Below are 20,392 nucleotides of genomic sequence, written 5' to 3'. Positions count from 1 at the left end.
AGCCCCAGAGAAGCAAAACAAGCTTGTGACTCAGATCAAGGCTCTAGTAGCAAAAAGTCACACAGTCCCTGCATTTATTAGACAGGCAGGGGCCTCTCAAGGAATGACTAAAGCTCCAGCAGAAAAAACTAGGAAAACTAACTGCGAGCAATTCGATCCCTAAACTCTAAAAAAGAAGTATCTTATCTTCTGCACACAAACCTGGCCCCAGTACAGACTCTCTGATTAGAGAGGCTTGGCCCCTGAAACAAGTATGCAATATAATGTTATGCAGCTAAATATATTTTGCCACAAGGAAAGAAAATAGTCAAAAGAACTGTGAACTACTACAATATGGAACTAGTTTTCTTTTAGTGAAAATCTATTCTACTTATTAAGTTCATCATTATCTTTGAAAATTGAGAAGCCTTAAACTAGACTCCCTGAGATAGAAGAAATTTATCTTCTGCAATACAGCCTGGCTTTAAATGACTGGAGCTAGAATTGTACTTGCATTTCATTTCCAACCAACTGGACACACACAGTCCTTATCAGTTCAGAGCCTATGTTAGGAAAGAGTATAAAACCTAAATGTGATTTATTCTCACAAGGATGTTTAAACATTTTAACAGTAAGGTATTAACAAAGGGCCACGTGGTGGAAGTTGCTCGGGCTGAGAGTGGGGGTGGGGGAATTGATAAGGGCCTGGCTATACCTGTTTGAGTTTTTTAAACCTACCAACAAGATTAAGACAAATGTAAAGGAAAGATATAATGGGCTTAGGCGATGTCCAGGGAAGACTGTGAACCCTGTAGTACTCAGCCAGTGAGGAACCAGGGGAGGGACTCATGCACTAGGAGATAAATTATTGGCGCCAAACTCCCCAGGTGTGCCTGCCCACCAGACACCTGATCTTGCCAGACTGTCATTAAAGCCTTACTCCGCTGTTCTGTCTCCATGTCTAGTTATTGAATTTGGACCAGTGAGTGTGTTTCTCACAATTTGGGGGCTCATCCGGGATCCTCTTGCCTGTGCAAGGTGGGGGCCCAAGCGGAGTGGGAAGACACATCCTTCCCGGCTTTGGGTGGCCCGCTGTGACTGGGCGTCTCACCTTCACATGGAAGCTGAGGGGAGACCCAAAACTGTTGTGCAGAGACAGCGTGACAGATGCAGGGGAGAAAACGCAGGCACCGTGGCAACCAGGCAACTTCGTGCATGAGCCAAGGTGAGAAAATTGGGCTGTAAGTACTGCCTTGGTGGTTCGGCACTTTTCAGAGGTCGAGTGTGTGTGGCTGAGGTGTGTAATCTCAGGGTGTGTGCAAGAAACTTCCATTATGGGGGTTGAGTACACAGGGATCTCAGACACAGGGACCTCTTGAAGGATGGGAAATACAAATTCTAGGTCTAGGGAAGCAGAGAAAGGGAACCAGATGAGCTCCCTTGGAATTCCCCCCAGATAGCCTGCTGGGGTGAAAGTTAAAGTACTGGGGGGACGCCTCATGTACCGGGTTAAGGACAAACAAGATGATCAAATTTTGCTGTTTTGTCTGGATTAAAGTTAGATCAGATGAAAACTGGCTTTGCCAAGTTTGAGTTATTTTTTTGATGGTAATAAAGCCTCCAGTTCACCTGAGGAATCTGTTGGTTACCAAGGGCGCCTCCCCTATTTCCCCTCAACACCAGGGAAGGGAAAGCTAGGGAGGAGGAAATACAAGAGACCTCCCAAGACAAGCCCTGGTGTTGGGAGAGCATTGTGTGTTTTCCTCAGTCCCCTCCGCAGCCGCAGTGGAGAGTTGAGAGGCGGGGACACGGCGGTGAGGTGGAGTGAAAGTCTTGTTTGGAGTTACTCCTGGAGAGAGAAAGTAAGGCCGCCTCAGAAGGGAGGGCACCCTGGGAGGCTGGAGAGAGAAAGTTTAAGTTAAACTTTGAGGGTGCTGGTGGCCTCGGAGAGAGGAGCGCCCCAGGGGTTGGGGGTTCCTTTTTTAAGGATTCTCTAGAAGTGTGGCCAGCACCTGGAGGTGTAGACTTGTTAGGTGGTCTCAAGTATCTTTGATGAGACATTATATTTCTTATTAGTCCTCTAGGTAATTCTGCAAAATTAGCTTAACACAAGAAATTTACTGCCTTTGGTCCCCTCGCAGGATGGCAGCTTCCTGGTTTGGGAGCATATCAGGACTGGCTGCCCTTCTTCCAAGGGGGGCAGAGTTATTGTCTGTTTGCTAATGAGTAAGTTGAGAATCTTGCTTCTTGACCTCCTGGGTATTAAAATGAAATCTTTGGGATGAAATCCTTCCTGCCTTTTGGTATGTTGTTTACGGCTGCAGCTGCATGCTAAATTGATTTCCTGGGTTACAGACTATTTGGGGTCAGAAAGAAAAAAAAATAGCATATTGGTAAAGTTAAAAAAAAAAAGAAAAGAAGAGGCTGGGCCTGTATGATTAACATAATAAAGACAGGCTATGCTGAGGTACCCTCTCCTTTATCTGAGGAATATTCAAACATTCCAGGCCAAGTTGCTCCTGTCTTTTTGAGCTTTAATTGATTAACTCTGGGTGTTTTTAGTGGACTTTCCTGGCCTTTTTCTCTTTCCACCCCACTCATATCTCATATCAACAGGCGTTCAGAGGTGGAAAGAAGTATGGCTTTAGTGCATTTGCATCTTTCCTCAGGGGTGGAGAGAAATCATCTCCATATCAATGGGTGATTACCTGGGCAACGGCAAGCTTATCTGTACCTTAGAGGTGAGGGGGAGGGCTGGTTTTTGGCTGATACTAGAGCCTGAAAGAGAGACACGGCCCCAGACTGCAGCTTATGAGTAGTCAATAGATTTTAAACTTTATTTCTCCCTTTGACTGATTTCAGTTTTTGGAGGTATTTTGCCCCAGGATTTCCTCTCCCTGGACTTAACAATGTAAGAAGGATTTAGAGTTTCCCCTTGCCTTCTGGGGAGTCCACCAGGAATCCCAAGACGTTTCTATTGAGAGAGGTCCCACTAGGACAAGGGGAAATTTGTTAATGCTCCCCTCCCGGGTCCTGAGGTGAGAAATTTTAAGCATTGCTAGAAGATCCCCTTGGTTTAGTGGACCCACTAGATCAATTCCTGGGACCTAATATATCTACTTAGGTTGAACTGATGTCCATCATGAATATCCTATTCCCTGGTGGTGAGAGGGGGGTGATCAGGAGAGCTGCTGTGTCCATTTGGGAACAAAAACACCCACCAGGCCAGGGTGTCCAGTCAGTGGAACAAAAGTTCCCAAATGTAGATCCTAGATGGGATAATAATAATCTAGGGAAAGAATTAAAATGCAGGATCTTCGAGGGCTGATGATAAAGGGAATTAGGGAATTGGCCCTAAGATCTCAGAATGTTTCTAAGGTGTTTGAAGTTCAATGGGAAAAGGAAGAAACCCCAACTGCATTTTCATAGAGACTCAGGGACCAGATGAGAAAATATTCAGAACTTGACCCAGAAGCTCAGGTAGGACAAGATCTTTTAAAAGTCAATTTTATAACCAAAAATTGGCCAGAATTATCCAAGAAATTACAGAATTTAGATGGATGGAATGAAAAACCTAGAGAAGAATTACTGAGAGAAGCTCAGAAAGTGTTAGAAGAGAGGCTAGAAGCTTGTATTTCAAATTGTTAGAGGGAGAGCCAGACCCTCACCAATGGACCTAGTGGAACTGCAAATTCTAGAGGAATTGAAAGCAATCTTTAGTCACCACCCCAGTCCTGGCACTCCCATCTTTAATTTAGAGAAGCCATTTCACTGGTTTATTACTGTTGAACAAGGTTCCCTGTAAGGGTTTTGACCCAAGCCTGGGAAGGAAAGAAACAACCAGTAGCCTTTATGTCTAAACTATTGGACCCTGTCTCTTGAGGATGGACTGAATGCATTCAGGCCATCGCAGCCATGACCTTACTGGTGGAAGAGAGCAGGAAATTAACTTGGAGGAACCCTCATGGTCAGTACTCCTCACCAGGTTCGGGTCATGCTTATTTAATCAGTGGGCTGGGCACTGGCTAATAGATTCTCAAATTTTAAAATATGAAGCAAGTTTACTTGAAAAAGCTGACCTGATCTTAACCACAGACACCTGTCTCAATCGGACCAGCTTCCTATGGGCAGGGGAGGCTGAAAGTCAATCAGAATTGAGACATAGTTGCATGGACCTCGTAGAGTATCAGACTAGAGTCAGGCCTGATTTAAGGAAAACTCCTCTAGCTGGGGGTGTGAACCAGTTTATAGATGGGTCCTCCCAGATAATAGAGGACAAAGGACATAATGGCTATGCCATCATTGATGGAGACCAGTTATCCATCTGCAAAAAGGGGAGATTACCCAATCATTGGTCAGCTCAAACCTGTAAGTTGTTTGCTCTTAATCAGGCCTTAAAACTACTTTCAGATAAGGAAGGCACCATTTACACAGACTTCAGAGTAGTCCATACCTTTGGAAAAATTTGGACAGAAAGAGGTCTTATAAATAGTAAAGGACAAGAATTGATTCATGGTAAATTACTTAAGCGGTTCTGGAAAATCTTGTACTTACAGCTCAGATTTCTATAACGCATGTGAATGGTCACCAGAAAGGAAGTTCTTATGAAGCTACGGGTAATAGGATTGCTGATGTACCTGCTAAAGAAACTGCATCTGAGGATGAAATTAGATTTTTGAACCTCACTCCAAATATCCCTAAAATCTCATTGATCCCAAAGTTTTCCAGGAAGGAGATTAAGAAGCTACAGGAGGTGGGGGCATCTCAAGATGAGAAAGGGTGGAGGACTTTACCAGATGGGAGAGAAATGATTGGCCAGCATATCATGAGAGAGCTGATGAACATGTTACACAGTGGGAGCCATTGGGGTCCTCAGGCGATGTGTGATGCTGTGCTAAAGGTTTATGGGTGTATTAGCATTTACACCATTGCTAAACAGGTTTGTAAGAGCTGCATAAAGTTCCAAAGAATTACTAAGAAGTGTATGAGGAAGCCAGTATCTGGAGAGAGACTCCCAGGAATAAGACCATTCCAAAGTAATCAGATTGATTTTACTGAGATGCTGAAAGTGGGAAAGCTTAAATATTTAGTAGTGATTGTTGACCATCTCACTGGATGGGTGGAGGCCCACCCATTAACAACTGCAATGGCAGGATCAGTGATAAAAGTACTTTTAGAGCAAGTTATTCCTAGGTTTGAGCTAATAGAAAATGTTGACTCAGATAACGGGAGTCATTTTACTTCAAAAGTACCACAGGGAATAATGATTATTATATGAGCTACCGTATCTGGGAAGGGCAACAGACTTGCTCACAATGGAAACAAAAGATGAAATTTTAAGGGAATATGTGCTGGCCATGTCTTCTAACTTCTCTTAAGCTGAAAGGACTCCTCACCCAGACTCCCCCACTTGAGTTCTTTGCTCACTGCTTCCAGCCTGGGGACCTGGTGTTAGTAAAATCCTGTAAAGAAGATGGACTCCAGCCCAGCTGGGAAGGCCCCTACCAAGTGCTCCTGATCACGGAGACTGCAGTGAGGACGGCTGAAAAGGGTTGGACTCATTACACCAGAGTAAAGAAACTGACTAGGGGAGCTGGGGACAAAACAGAATTGGCAGGTGTCCCAGGTGGCTAACCAACCCTTAAGGCTAAAACTAAAAGGAACCTAAAATGTTAACTTTTATCCTTATAACTCTGTATTTCACAGGCAAGTCGCAGGGAGCCCTAAGATGGGAAGGAACTCCCGGTTATCCTGTCAAAGTGGTAATCAATATTACTAAAACATCAAGCCCCCAAACCATTAGGTTTGATGCTTGTCAGGTTCTCTCTTGTGGTGACCTAAATGACCAAAGACCACTTTCTGGAGATAATAAGTATCTCTGTCTTGAATGGACAAATCTTAATAGAATAAAAAAGCAAGTGGGCCCCCATGTCCAGGGTGGAGCAGTGTTTGGTGGACTACCCAGTTTCAAGGGTCGGTGGCCCCTCATGCAGCAGAAAAATCTTTAAAAAGAAAGCTCCACTTAGCTAAAGGAATTCCTCCTGACAATTGCCAGGACAGACAGTGTAACCCCCTTTTATTAACTATACATAAACCCCAAGACTTAGACTCGGACCCTGTAATTGCCCCTCATGTTTACAGACTCAGTGCAGATGTCATTAGAGTAGATCCCATGGGAAGGTTTAGTCTTAATTTAATCAAAGTCAAGACTTCACCCATAGTGGCCACCCCCAATCCTGAGAGAAATAACAAGCCAGAGCTTCCCCATAATGACCCTAGACTAGCTACTGTAACAGAGATAAAAGATCTAAAACAGACTCTTGAAATAGAGATACGTTATGGAGACACCAGTGCCTGGGTAGGGTGGGTTAAATTTTCAGTACTCGCTTTGAATAAAAGTGATTGTTACGTATGTACTGCTGGATGGCCACAGGCGCAGGTGGTCCTGTTCCCTCTGCTGGGACACAGACCCCACTGGGATGAACTGCATGTTGGCCCTGTACTAGGACAAGGACACTTGGGGAAATGAGACTTGCAAGGGCTTGTCTTTACTCTTTCATGCACTAAAGAAATCAGACCTGAGGGCAATCCAGAACATACTGACTTGTACCCATGTCCTAAATGTCTCTAAAAAGGCAACTTTTCAAAATCACACATTCCCTGAGTGGATGTTTGGTGGTACTGTGGAAAGGGGAACCTGCACTACTTGTTGCCACCCACCTGGACTGGGACTTGTGCTTTAGTCCAATTGACCATTCCATTTACCCTGGCATTTCTCTCCACACCCAATGAAAAAAAAATTTTCATAGAAGTCCCAGATCATTACAAGGCACCACTTTAGCTTATGAATTAGCTGAAAACTCTGGCACCAGTGACCCTTTTACAGACTGGTTAGAAAATGGCTTAGAAAATAGAAAGGTATGGTTGCCTCTGTTTTAACATCCCTTGTCATAGTTGCGAGACTTTTAACTGCTGTAAGATGCTGTATCATCCCTTGTGTGAGAGGCTTGACTCAAAAGCTTATAAAGGCAGCCATAAACAAGCAAATACCTATGACCTACATCCAAAGTAATCTTATGTTATTAGAAGAAAATTTGAACTATGAGGAAGAAAGTAAAAAGCTATTAGAGAAATATGAGAAAAGACCAAGCATAAATTTAAATACATTACTGGGAATAAAATCAGAAATTCTTAAATAAAAAGAGGGGGGAACTGTTAGGAAAGAGTATAAAACCTTAATGTGATTTATTCCCACTAGGATGTTTAAACATTTTAACAGTAAAGTATTAACAAAGGGCCACGTGGTGGAAGCTGCTCGGGCTGAGAGTGGGGGTGGGGGAATTGATAAGGGCCTGGCTATACCTGTTTGAGTTTTTTAAACCTACCAACAAGATTAAGACAAATGTAACGGAAAGATATAACAGGCTTCGGTGACATCCGGGGAAGACTGTGAACCCTGTAGTACTCAGCCAGTGAGGAACCAGGGGAGGGACTCGCATACTAGGAGATAAATCATCAGCACCAAACTCCCCAGGTGTGCCTGCCCACCAGACACCGATCTTGCCAGACGGTCATTAAAGCCTCGCTCCGCTGTTCTCTTTGTCTCCATGTCCACTTACTGAATTTGGACCAGTGAGTGTGTTTCTCACAATATCCCGGGCCTGTACTATTACTGCTAGTATTAGCAGTCCTCCATACTTCGGCTGGGGAGTAGTACTTCATTGTATCTCTACTTGTTCAACTCCTGTGGGCCCGGTGATTTGGAAAAAGGATGGTAATGAAATATATAGACAGAAAGATGGAGGAAAACTTGGTTGGGATAATGCTACTGATCAGTCTAAAAGAGACAATACCCGCTATGATATTTATAAAACAGTTTTAACCTGGAATGATATTGGCATTTATTCTTGTGAAAAATTCCAGAAGGGAAGCCCTGATCAAATATATAAAAGTAGTTATGTTTATTTGGATATTTCACTAACTCCAGAGAATGAGTATTCTTCACTCAATATGTGGTTGCAATTGGCTAATCAAGGGCTTAACAAGACATTTTTTTGTATAGCAAGTGATTCCTCTATTAGTGAAATCTTAAAGAAGAATTTGATAGGCATAGGAGTCCCTTTTTCAGTGTTTACTAGTATTTCTGGAATAAATATTACTTTAGCCCCCAAGATTCTTACTCGGGAAATTCAATTGAATTTACCAGTTAGCACCACTATAGTTTCTAGTTGTATATGTATCAATTGTACTAGTATACCTTCTTACTGTAATTCTACTATTCATGTAAAATAGCCATATGGATATAGACTCCCAAATGGCTGGGTGTTTTTGTGTGATAACAAAACTTATCAAGCCTTTTCCTCACATTATCAAGGCATCTGTGGTATAGAATGTATTCTCCCAGCCCTTATAGATCATCCTGGATTTAAACAATATAGAGTGACCCGAGTCCTGCCTCCAGATTGTGATGACAACTTGAAATTGTTGGATCCCATTGCTGTTGCAGTCACAGCTGCGTTTGTATTGCCTGTACCAGGACTCGTTGTAGGAATGCAGAAGGAAATATCTAAGCTGGCCTGTGCCTACAGCAAGACTGCAGATCTGACTGCTTCCATACTGTTAGAATTTAATCAGGAACTTGCAGAAGTTCGAGTGGCAGTGCTCCAGAACCGTGCTACCATAGACTATTTGTTGCTGAAAGAACATTTGGGCTGTGAACAATTTCCTGGAATGTGTTGTTTTAATATATGTGATTTTTCACAGACAATTCAAAACCAGTTGGATGATATTCACCATATTATTGATAAGTTTTCACAGTTAACTGGATTACCTGATTGGTTCTCTTGGTTTCACTGGCTATGGCCAATACTCGTAAACCTATTTCTTTTATGTATTTGCCTTCTCGTTTTGGAAGCATGGGTGCGCCATCTGATTGCTGGCTTAATAAAGCCAATTCATGCATATGCTATATTTCAAGAAGTCATGGCAAAAAATTAATAATTGCATGTTATTTTCTTAAGAGTCCGTGTGACAGATCACTGTATATTTTTAAATTCCGCAGCAATTAAGGGGATGACGAAGTGTTTGCATAAATCTTTTGTATGCCTCTTTGCTCTATTGCATTTACACCCTGTACAGCCCCAAGAGATGGCTGGCTAGCCAGAGATGGGTAAGATTCCTCATGGGAGGAACAACCTAAGACAGGCACAGTCACGGGAGCCAACAGGTCAAGAGATGAGGGGGTTGACTGAGGCGTGGCTTAGCACCTTGCCCCCCCCATTACAAGGCATTTCTTGTCGCCCCTTTTTCTTTACCAAGCTGCGGTGGAATAACGGACTTCTCTTCCTTTTTGATTTAAAAATGGGGGAAATGTAGATTGCCATCCATAGATCATTCTGTTTCTATGGGAATTGTTTGCCTTCCTTGTTATCTGTGGTGCATGCTGCAGCTCACTAAATCTAAACCGAGATCTGTTTCTTGTTATCTCTACCCCCTTATTGCCTGCTGCCAGTGAGGACTTGCCCCAGCGACCTGGAGGCAATTACATTCCTGTAGTAAAGCATGTTAATCATTGTGTCTAGAAACTTGTTAACCCACTCAAGAATGTGATGCCTGATCAATAATTATGAGAGGTGCCTTTCCAGCACCTCTTGAGCTGGTATGCCTTGAGTCCCCTGGCTGGCCTATTCAGGTCTTCGATATCTCATCGCATCACCTCCTTTATCTGTGGGTCAGAGATGGGGAGGAGGCTGACATTTCTCTGCCTTTTGGTCATCTCTCTTTTAAGGGAGCTTCCAGAAAGCTGGCCTTTTTCTTCATTTTTCTTTCAGCCTGTCAGCCTGAATTTCTCTGTTTAGATATACTTTGTTGGCAATTTTAATCAGTTGAGTGATATTTATCCTGGCAAAGCCTTCAAGTTTTTGGAGTTTTTGATGTCTAGGGTGGCTTGAGCTATGACTGAGGTGTTGACCATTTGTGGGCTCCCTGGTGACTCAGGTTTGATGGGGGTGTAGTTGTGATAAGCTTCACACAGTCTTTCATAATAGTCCCCAGGAGACTCCTGGTTGTTGAGTGAGTGAAGATATTTTGGTCATGTTCATAGCCTTTTTGGACCCAGCTTTGATCCCCTGGAGGAGGTCATCCTGATATTGGTGGATCTGGTGCTGTCCCTCAGGGGTGATGAAGTCCCACTCGGGGCACTCTTTGGGGGCAGTGATTTCAGCCCATGCATCTTGACCGAGGACCCTGGCTGCCTCTTCTCTTCCTTTGTTAACAGGGTGTGGAGAAGCTGTTGACAGTTTTTTTTAGGTTGCCCAATGGGTTTGGAAGAGGGATTCATGAGATCAACCAGGGTTTGTGGCTTTTCTGAAGGGGTGTTGTGTTTTTAATTGAGGAGGTTAGTCATGGAGAAGGGTTGATAGTAAAACATGGACCAGAGGGGCTGGATGGTCCCATCTTTATTATGCCTTTCAGGCTCCTGCATCTCTTGCCCTGGTATCTGAAGGGTACCTGCTCCCAGCCGAGGGTGCAGTCTGGCTGTTGGTCCAGGGGAGAGTGGGTCCACTAGTTCTGGAGTTGGCGAGGAAGCTGACAGCAGCAGGGTGTCCGAGACCAGGGGGCTGGGTGCTGATGGCCTTGTGGGCACATAAGATGGGGGCAATATTGGCTCTTCTTCTGGATCACCAGCAAGAATTTGTGGAGGCTCAGGCTTCTGTTGATTCTTTGTGGACTGCTTTGTTAAGGCAACTAAGACCCTACTTTTTCCCTGCCTGTTGCAAGCAAATTGCACCCAAAGAGGAAGGTTCTGGGCAACTCCTAACTGGGAGTTAATGTATGGGAACTGATTAGGATGACCTGGATCTCTAGTGATGACCCACCAGATTCAGCAGATTGTTGGGACATCTAGGGTTCCTTCTGGAGGCCACCCTATACTAAAGGTGGGTAATATGGATTCACACATGGTTTTCAACCTGCCAGGAGTTAATTTTACTCTGTAGGTTTTCTGAAAATTCCTTCCTGAAATTTTTGATCATGGTGTTGAGAACTATGGGTTTGCTGTGCCCTGACCCCATGATGTGTCCATGTAACAGTGCCACAACAACAGACAAGGAAGGGATGCCTCCTCTAGAAAGGGGACCAGTCAGATGCCCATCTGTTAGTGCTCCTCTCAGAGACTTTGGTCAGTCTTGACTAAGGTGCACCCATGTAACTCCCAGGCCAGGTCAGCTGAAGCTGAGTCACTATTATGTTGTGGTGGCCAACTGTGAATATGGTGAAAGGCCCACTCAGATTCCATAGCACAGGCCGTGGAATCACAGATTCAGTGCAGACTAAATGGCAGCCACCCTGCACACTCACTCACACACTCAGACCAGAGTTTAAACATTACCCCCCTGGGAATGTCTACCTGTGAGACTTCTAAGAAGTCTCCAGGAGGTGATCAGGCTCCCCTTCCACCCCAATGGGTGGGAACTGGCTGGGTCAGGGGCCCCAGGGCCTTACTGGATTCGACATTGGAACTAGCTCCTCACCTGCCAAACCTCCTTGAGTCCAGCGGTAACAGCGGAGCAGGGCTGGCCCAGGGCGACAGGTCGGGAGACTGCTGAAAGATCAGGCAGGGCGTGCCTTCTCTATTGGCGATCTCCTGTTCCATCACTGCCCTGCCATTGCCCCAAACCGATGGCAACAATGGGCCAGCGCGGTTGGATTTCCTGGTCAAGGAACCAAATGTTACAGAAAATACTGGAAAACCTGGACTGGATCACTGACAGAAGAACCAAATGGCACTCAGAGGTCTTGGGGTGTTGAGGTTTTATTTTACACTGGCAGGCTCAGAGGGGAGTAATCTCCCAAGGTCTGAGACTGAGCACATGCAAGGGGAGCAATTTATATTATTTTGACATTTGGCATTTTAGTATGCACAGGGCAAAAGAGGAGGCCAGAGAAGGAGGTGAGGAGAGAGCTGGTGGTGCTCTGCTGACTTTGCCAACCAGAGGAAAAAAGCGGTTTACTGACCTTGATGGCTGTGTCAAATATTTTCCTTATCACATGTGCATGTGCGTGTGCATGTTTATATGTGCATGTGCATGTGTATGCATGTTTGTACGTGCATGTATGTGTGTACCTGTGCACCCATGGAGGGTTCCTTTACATCCATGAAGATCTATGTAATGAAGGATACAGCTATTCTGAAGCAGGAGGCCCCTCAAGATTGTTAGTCTCCCACAGTATGGGCAGTAGAAGTCTGGGCCTATCTTTTCATTAATAAAAGGGAGAGCCAGTATGAGAGCTCAGGGAAAGGTGGAAACATTTCATTGCCATTAAAGCAACTTGAATTAAGTGTTCATTATTGTTTGTGGCATATACTTTCCTAAATCTCATCTTGCCATTGTTCTCCACCACCTCATGCCTGAAGCTTGTTTCCTGAGCTCCAAGAGCCAACCTGCATCTTTTTTTTTCCTATTTAGCATCTCAAGAAGATCCTTGCCCACTCTGTCCCCTTCTGTAACTGCTCCAAGAGGCCCACCTTGTTGGCTGGAACAAGAGGGATGCTATATGCTATAACGGACACAGATAGAGGTCCAAGGGAAGGGATGGGACCCAGGTTGGCCTAAGCCACATCTTTCCTGGAATTTTCCATACCGGAGGCAGAGAAGCCTCTCTTTGTGGAATGCAAATAGGAAGCATGGAGGCCTGAAGCTTTGGCAGCCATCCTCCATGCCACATGGAGAAAGTTAATCTGCAGCCTTGATTAACACGTGGCCTGCTTCTGAGCTGAGCCTATAGAAGATACTCACAAAACTATCATAAAGAAAGAGGCACCTGATAGCACATACACTTGGATGGTGGCAGAGGGACACTCGTGTACCATTGTGGGGATGGGCACTTCTACCCCTTTGCTACCTTCAAGGCAGTGAAAGGGGCTTTGAGCAAATACCGTAATCCACCCAGTGCAAGTGCTGATTCTGCTGGTGGAGAAAATAAGATTCAGAACCTTTTGGAGTGGTCCCTCCTCCCTTTTGAGAATTAGCTCACTTCTACTTAACCTCAAAAATGTAAGCTTGCTAGTGAATCTGACCACCTAGTTCCTTTGAATTAGAACAGATACAATGAATGTCAAAGGGGAACAATCACTCTGTTTGAAGCACAGAAAAATTAACTGGAAATATAACTATTCTGGTTTTAAGTGCTTTTAAGAAGAGACATGGGTCTAATTTTAACTAGGCATAGGATTGGAAAATACCCAGAAATATCTAAATTTTGAAAAAAACAAAATCAATTGACAAGTGTTTGTTGTCTTAAAATATAATTTTAAAAAATCCCATTATTGATTTATGATTATGTAAGATAGACAAAAAGGAGGGTAGAGCACCAGATCATTTCCATAACATTCCAGACCAAGGAAGGATTAATGAGTCCTCTGGTGAGTCAGTGTTCTCCCCACTCAATGTGGAGTCACTGCAGGAACAGGATGGAGTGGGAACATTAATAAGATCTGGCCCATCATGGAATTGATTCAGTCAGTGGAGAGACAGGTCACCAAGGAACAAAGCTAACTTCTGTAGAACTCCTGATGTCTGTTAGTTCAAATGCAGCTAAAATCCCTATCAGTCTTTAAAAAATTCTACAGTAGAAGAAATGCATGCTAATATTTGACAAGAGGTTACTACACTATTCACTCCTCCAAAATTCTTATTGTGCTTGAAATCAGATTTTTTAAAGTGAAAATTTGTCCAGGTTTAGATTCAAGAAGATCTTACCTAATAAAAGTTCTCATGGAGTTCTTACTGTGTGAAGCACTGTTCTGGATTCCTTGCATGTATTGAGCCAGTTTAGCATCACAACCCTATGAATTATATACTCTATTTCCTTTATATGGGTTCAGATCTTGCCCACGGTAACCCATTGGTTAAGTGACAGAGCTTGGATTTGAAACGGCTGGTCTGGTTTTCGAGCCTGCATCCTCACCACTATGGTTTTGTTCCCTTTTATCACTGAAAGGCCATGCCATATATGCTGAGAACTCAGAGGGTCAGAAAGAATGTAGTTCAGATTCCAGCCCTGCCTCTTACTAGAGCAGCATCTCAGAAATCTTGCTCAACTTCACTAAGCCTCAGTTCCTCATCTGTGAAATACCATAATACTTAAATCATACAGGCACAAAATGAAAGGAGATTATTGAATTTAAAAGAGTCTAGTGTGTGTCAAATGCCTGGCATTTACTATGCATTTGATAAGGTTTGGCTATTAGAGGATGGGACGATTTGATCCCATAGTTTTGATCTGATAGGTACAGATTTTCCTTGATTTAAGATGTGGTTTTATCTCAATAAACCTATCATAAGTTGAAAATATAAGTAGAAAACACATTTAATACTCTTGATCTACCAAGCATCCTAGCTTCACCTTGCCTACCATGAGCCTGCTCACAGCACTTACATTAGCCTATAGGTTGGCAAAATTAGCTTAACACAAAGCCTATTTTATAATAGAGTGCTGAGTATCCCCTGTAACTGATTGAACACTGTGCCAAAAGTGAGAAATAGAAGGGTTGTGTGTATATTGGTAGAAGACCCTCATGATCAGGTGGCCGACTGGGAGCTGTGGCTCACTCCCCATCCAGCATTGTGAGACAGTATTGTACTGCATATCACTAGCCCAGGAAAAGATAAAAATTCAAAATTGGAAGTATGGTTTCTAATGAGTACATAAAGTGTTTGCACCACCATGGATTTAAAAAATCCTAAATCAAACCATTATTAGTTGGGGACTGTTTGTACTTAAATCCAAATGTTTCAGTCAGAATACCAAGGCTGATACATTTTCATTGAAAGTATTTTCCAACACAAACTCCTTTAAGCCATTTAAGTTCTGTGATCAGTTTTCTATATGGTACAATCATTGGTTCCAAATTTTTATATTTTTGTTTTCAGTTTACAAAAGTTCTTTGCACTAAACTGAAGGAACAAAACAGCAGCAGACTCACAGACTCCAAGAAGGGACTAGCGGTTACCAAAGGGGAGGGTGGGTGGGGAGGGAGGGAGAAGGGGATTGAGGGCTATTATGATTGGCACACATGGTGTGTGTGGGGGGTCATGGGGAAGACAGTGTAGCACAGAGAAGACATATAGTGACTCTGTGTGGCATTTTACTACACTGATGGACAGTGACTTCAATGGGGTGTGGGGGGACTTGATAATATAGGTGTATGTAGCAACCACAATGTTTTTCATGTGAAACCTTCATAAGAGTATATATCAATGACACCTCAATAAAAAAAGTTATTTGCACTGAGATCAATTGCATTTATTTATAAGTGTTTCTCACAATATCAAATGTGACCAGTTATAGCCTGTGCTCTGGTGGGCTTTCCTTTGTGGGAATTATTTCTAGCAAGTTCAAATTTCCCAGGTCAAATTTTACAGATCTAAGTGTTGTAAAGAAAATTTTGTTCTATCATTCAACTTTAGTCAGTAACAACTCTTACTATTTTCAGTTTTAGCCATTGTTGAGTTTCCTTTGTGTTAATAATTTTTTACTAAACCTTCTCCTGGGATCAATTTTTGAACTTCTTATTGTCATCAATGAAAATGCTATTTTTCCAACAAAAAACAATGTCAGCTTTATTTTGGTTTTAGAAACCTTTGAGATAATTGTGATTCTCATGCAGTTTTAAAAAATGAAAGAGAGAGAGATCCTGTGTGCCATTTGTCCGGTCTTCCTGATGGTATGATCCTGTAAGCTATAGTACAGTATCAGACATGGGATCCTGATAGCGATACACTCAAGATACAGGAGCACCTGTCAATACCCTGTCTAGGCACACACATTTTCCTCCATCTATAATCCTGACAGCCACAAATCTGTTCACATTTCTGCAATCTGTTATTTCAAGAATTTATAGAAATATGTTATGATATTACATTCAATGTTATATAAATGTTACATGAGTCACACTATATAATCTTTGGGGGTTGGCTTTTCTCACTCAGCATAATCCTCTGGGGATTTGTTGCCCTGTGTTTCAATAGTGTGATCCTTTTCATTGCTGAGTAGTACTCTGTGGCATGGATGTACCAGTGTTTGTTTAACCTTTCAGCCATTGAAGGACATCTGGGTTAACCCAGTTTTGGGCTATTTGGAATAAAGCTGTTATAAACACTCATGTGTAGGTTTTTGTATGAACAAAAATCTTAGTTTCTCTAGGATAAATGCCCAGGAATACATTTGCTGTGTCATGTGGTGATTACATCTTTAGTTTTTGAGGAGACTGCCAAACTGTTTTCCAGAGTAGCTGTACTGTTTTTGCATTCCCAACTGGAAATGTCTGAGTGATCCAGTATCTGACTGTCTCTGCATCCTTGCCAGAATTTCATGATGTCTCTATTTTTTATTTCAGCTATTCTCATAGGTGAATAGTGGTAACTCATTGTGGTTTTATTTTGCTTTTCCCATTCTGTAACTTGCCATTGCATCTTCTCAACAGATTCTTTCACACAAGTTTTTAATTTTGATTAAGTCCAATTTATCAAATTTTTTTCTTTTGTAGATTATTCTTTAGTTTAAGTTTAAGAAATCTTTGCCTTACTTCAGATCCTGCAGATGTTCTCTTGTTTTGCATAAAAAATTTGTAGTATTACAACTTACATTCAAGTCCATGATCCATTATGAGTTAACTTTTGCATAAATGTGAGACTTGAGGTTCTTTTCTTTTTTTTCCTCATTTTGTTGGTTTGCTCATAGATATCTGCCTGTTTCAGCACTATTATGGTGAATGGGCTGTCTTTCTCCACCAGATTTCTTTTGATTTTTCTTAAAAATCATAACTGAGCATATTTATGGGTCTATTAGAAGTTTGTTCTGTTCTGATGCAGGTTGTCTATCCCTTCATCAATATCACATAGTCTTGATTCCCTATGTAATAGGTCACAAGATTGGGTAGACCAATTCCTCCCACTTTATTTCTCATTTTCAAAATTGTTTCAGCTATTTTAGTTCCCCTGCCTTTCAACATACATTTTAGAAATACCGTGTCCATGTCTAAAAAGAAATCTATTTGGGATTTTGATGGGAATTGCACTAAATCTGTATATCAGTTTGGGGAGAATTGACATCTTTGTCATGTTGAATCTAATCCATGGGCAATATATACTTATTAGGCCTTTGATTTCTTTCATCAGCATTTTGTGGTTTTCACCAGACGAATCTTATATGTGTTTTCTTAGATTGACATCTAAGTATTTCTTCAAGTGATTGTAAATGACTGTATTTTCTAAATTTCAGTGACCATGTGTTCGTGGGTAGCATATAGAAACATGATTCATTTTTGTATGTTGATCTTGTATTCTGTGACCCTCCTAAACTCACTTAGAAGTATGTAGATTCCTTGGAAGTTTCTATATTGACCATCACATCATGTGCAAATAGAGACAGTTTTATTTCTTCCTTTTGTTTTTATTTCCTTTTCCTGCCTTCCAGCACTGTTGAATAAGAATAGTGAGAATGACATCCTCATCTTATTCCTGACCTTGGGAGAAAGCATTCTGTTTTTCTCTATTAGTTGTAATATTTGCTGTGAATTTTTTGTGGATGCTCTTTATCATGTTGAGGACGTTTCCCTCTATTTCTAGTTTTCTGAAAGTATTATTCATGAATAGGTATAATTTTGTTAAATGATTTTTCTATACCAATTGATATGTTCATGTAATTTTCTTTCTTCAGCCTGTTAATATGGTGGATTTTTAATATGGTGATTGATTTTCAAATACTGAAACAGCCTTGAATTATTGGAATACACCCCACTTAGTTGTGATGTGTAATTCTTTTTACATATTGTTGAGTGCAATTTGCTAATGTTTTGTTAAAAATCAGGATTTTTATGCCAATATTGATGATGGTGATCAGTCTTTAGTGTGCTTGTTTCACACTGCCTTTGTCTGTTTGGTGTTATGGCAACACTAACTTCATGAAATGGGGAGTGTTCCTTTCTCTTCTATTTTCTGGAAGAGGTTGTGTAGAAATGGTGTTAATTGTCTACGTGTTTGTGAAAATCTTGAGCAAAACCATCTGGTCCTGGAGACCTTGGGGAAGAGTTTTAAAATTATGGAATTAAGTTCATTATGGTTATGGGCTAGTGAAATAATCTATTTCCCATTGGGCAAGTTGTGCTAGTTTATTTTATTTATTGGTTTATTTATTTATTTTTGCCTTAAAATTTTTTTGGTATCATTAATATACAATTACATGGGCAACATGATGATTACTAGACTCCCCCCATTATCAAGTCCCCACCACATACCCCGTTACAGTCACTGTCCATCAGCATAGTAAGATGCTATAGAATCACCACTTGTCTTCTCTGTGTTTCGGGCAGGATGGCCATTTTGAAGATATTAATTCTTCCTAGCCACGAGCATGGGATGAGTTTCCATCTGTTAGTGTCCCCTTTAATTTCTCTTAAGAGTGACTTGTAGTTTTCAGAGTATAAGTCTTTCACTTCTTTGGTTAGGTTTATTCCTAGGTATTTTATTTTTTTTGATGCAATTGTGAATGGAGTTGTTTTCGTGATTTCTCTCTCTGTTGGTTCATTGTTAGTATATAGGAAAGCCACAGATTTCTGTGTGTTGATTTTGTATCCTGCAACTTTGCTGTATTCCGATATCAGTTCTAGTAGTTTTGGGGTGGAGTCTTTAGGGTTTTTTATGTACAGTATCATGTCATCTGCAAATAGTGACAGTTTAACTTCTTCTTTACCAATCTGGATTCCTTGTATTTCTTTATTTTGTCTGATTGCCGTGGCTAGGACCTCCAGTACTATGTTAAATAACAGTGGAGAGAGTGGGCATCCCTGTCTAGTTCCCGATCTCAGAGGAAATGCTTTCAGCTTCTCGCTGTTCAATATAATGTTGGCTGTGGGTTTATCATAGATGGCCTTTATTATGTTGAGGTACTTGCCCTCTATTCCCATTTTGCTGAGAGTTTTTAACATGAATGGATGTTGAACTTTGTCAAATGCTTTTTCAGCATCTATGGAGATGATCATGTGGTTTTTGTCTTTCTTTTTGTTGATGTGGTGGATGATGTTGATGGACTTTCGAATGTTGTACCATCCTTGCATCCCTGGAATGAATCCCACTTGGTCATGGTGTATGATCCTTTTGATGTATTTTTGAATTCGGTTTGCTAATATTTTGTTGAGTATTTTTGCATCTACGTTCATCAGGGATATTGGTCTGTAGTTTTCTTTTTTGGTGGGGTCTTTGCCTGGTTTTGGTATTAGGGTGATGTTAGCTTCATAGAATGAGTTTGGGAGTATCCCCTCCTCCTCTATTTTTTGGAAGACTTTAAGGAGAATGGGTATTATGTCTTCCCTGTATGTCTGATAAAATTCCGAGGTAAATCCATCTGGCCCGGGGGTTTTGTTCTTTGGTAGTTTTTTGATTACCTCTTCAATTTCATTGCTGGTAATTGGTCTGTTTATATTTTCTGTTTCTTCCTGGGTCAATCTTGGAAGGTTATATTTTTCTAGGAAGTTGTCCATTTCTCCTAGGTTTCCCAGCTTGTTAGCATATAGGTTTTCATAGTATTCTCCAATAATTCTTTGCATTTCCGTGGGGTCCGTCGTGATTTTTCCTTTCTCGTTTCTGATACTGTTGATTTGTGTTGACTCTCTTTTCTTCTTAATAAGTCTGGCTAGAGGCTTATCGATTTTGTTTATTTTCTCGAAGAACCAGCTCTTGGTTTCATTGATTTTTGCTATTGTTTTATTCTTCTCAATTTTATTTATTTCTTCTCTGATCTTTATTATGTCCCTCCTTCTGCTGACCTTAGGCCTCATCTGTTCTTCTTTTTCCAATTTCGATAATTGTGACATTAGACCATTCATTTGGGATTGCTCTTCCTTTTTTAAATATGCTTGGATTGCTATATACTTTCCTCTTAAGACTGCTTTTGCTGTGTCCCACAGAAGTTGGGGCTTAGTGTTGTTGTTGTCATTTGTTTCCATATATTGCTGGATCTCCATTTTGATTTGGTCATTGATCCATTGATTATTTAGGAGCGTGTTGTTAAGCCTCCATGTGTTCGTGAGCCTCTTTGCTTTCTTTGTACAGTTTATTTCTAGTTTTATGCCTTTGTGGTCTGAAAAGTTGGTTGGTAGGATTTCAATCTTTTGGAATTTTCTGAGGCTCTTTTTGTGGCCTAGTATGTGGTCTATTCTGGAGAATGTTCCATGTGCACTTGAGAAGAATGTATATCCCGCTGCTTTTGGATGTAGAGTTCTATAGATGTCTATTAGGTCCATCTGCTCTACTGTGTTGTTCAGTGCTTCCATGTCCTTACTTATTTTCTGCCCAGTGGATCTATCCTTTGGGGTGAGTGGTGTGTTGAAGTCTCCTAGAATGAATGCATTGCA

Source organism: Manis pentadactyla, chromosome 9 (genome assembly GCF_030020395.1).
Source record: "Manis pentadactyla isolate mManPen7 chromosome 9, mManPen7.hap1, whole genome shotgun sequence".
Lineage (NCBI taxonomy): Eukaryota > Metazoa > Chordata > Mammalia > Pholidota > Manidae > Manis > Manis pentadactyla.
The sequence above is the reverse complement of the archived record's forward strand: the minus strand, read 5'-3'. Positions refer to the sequence as shown.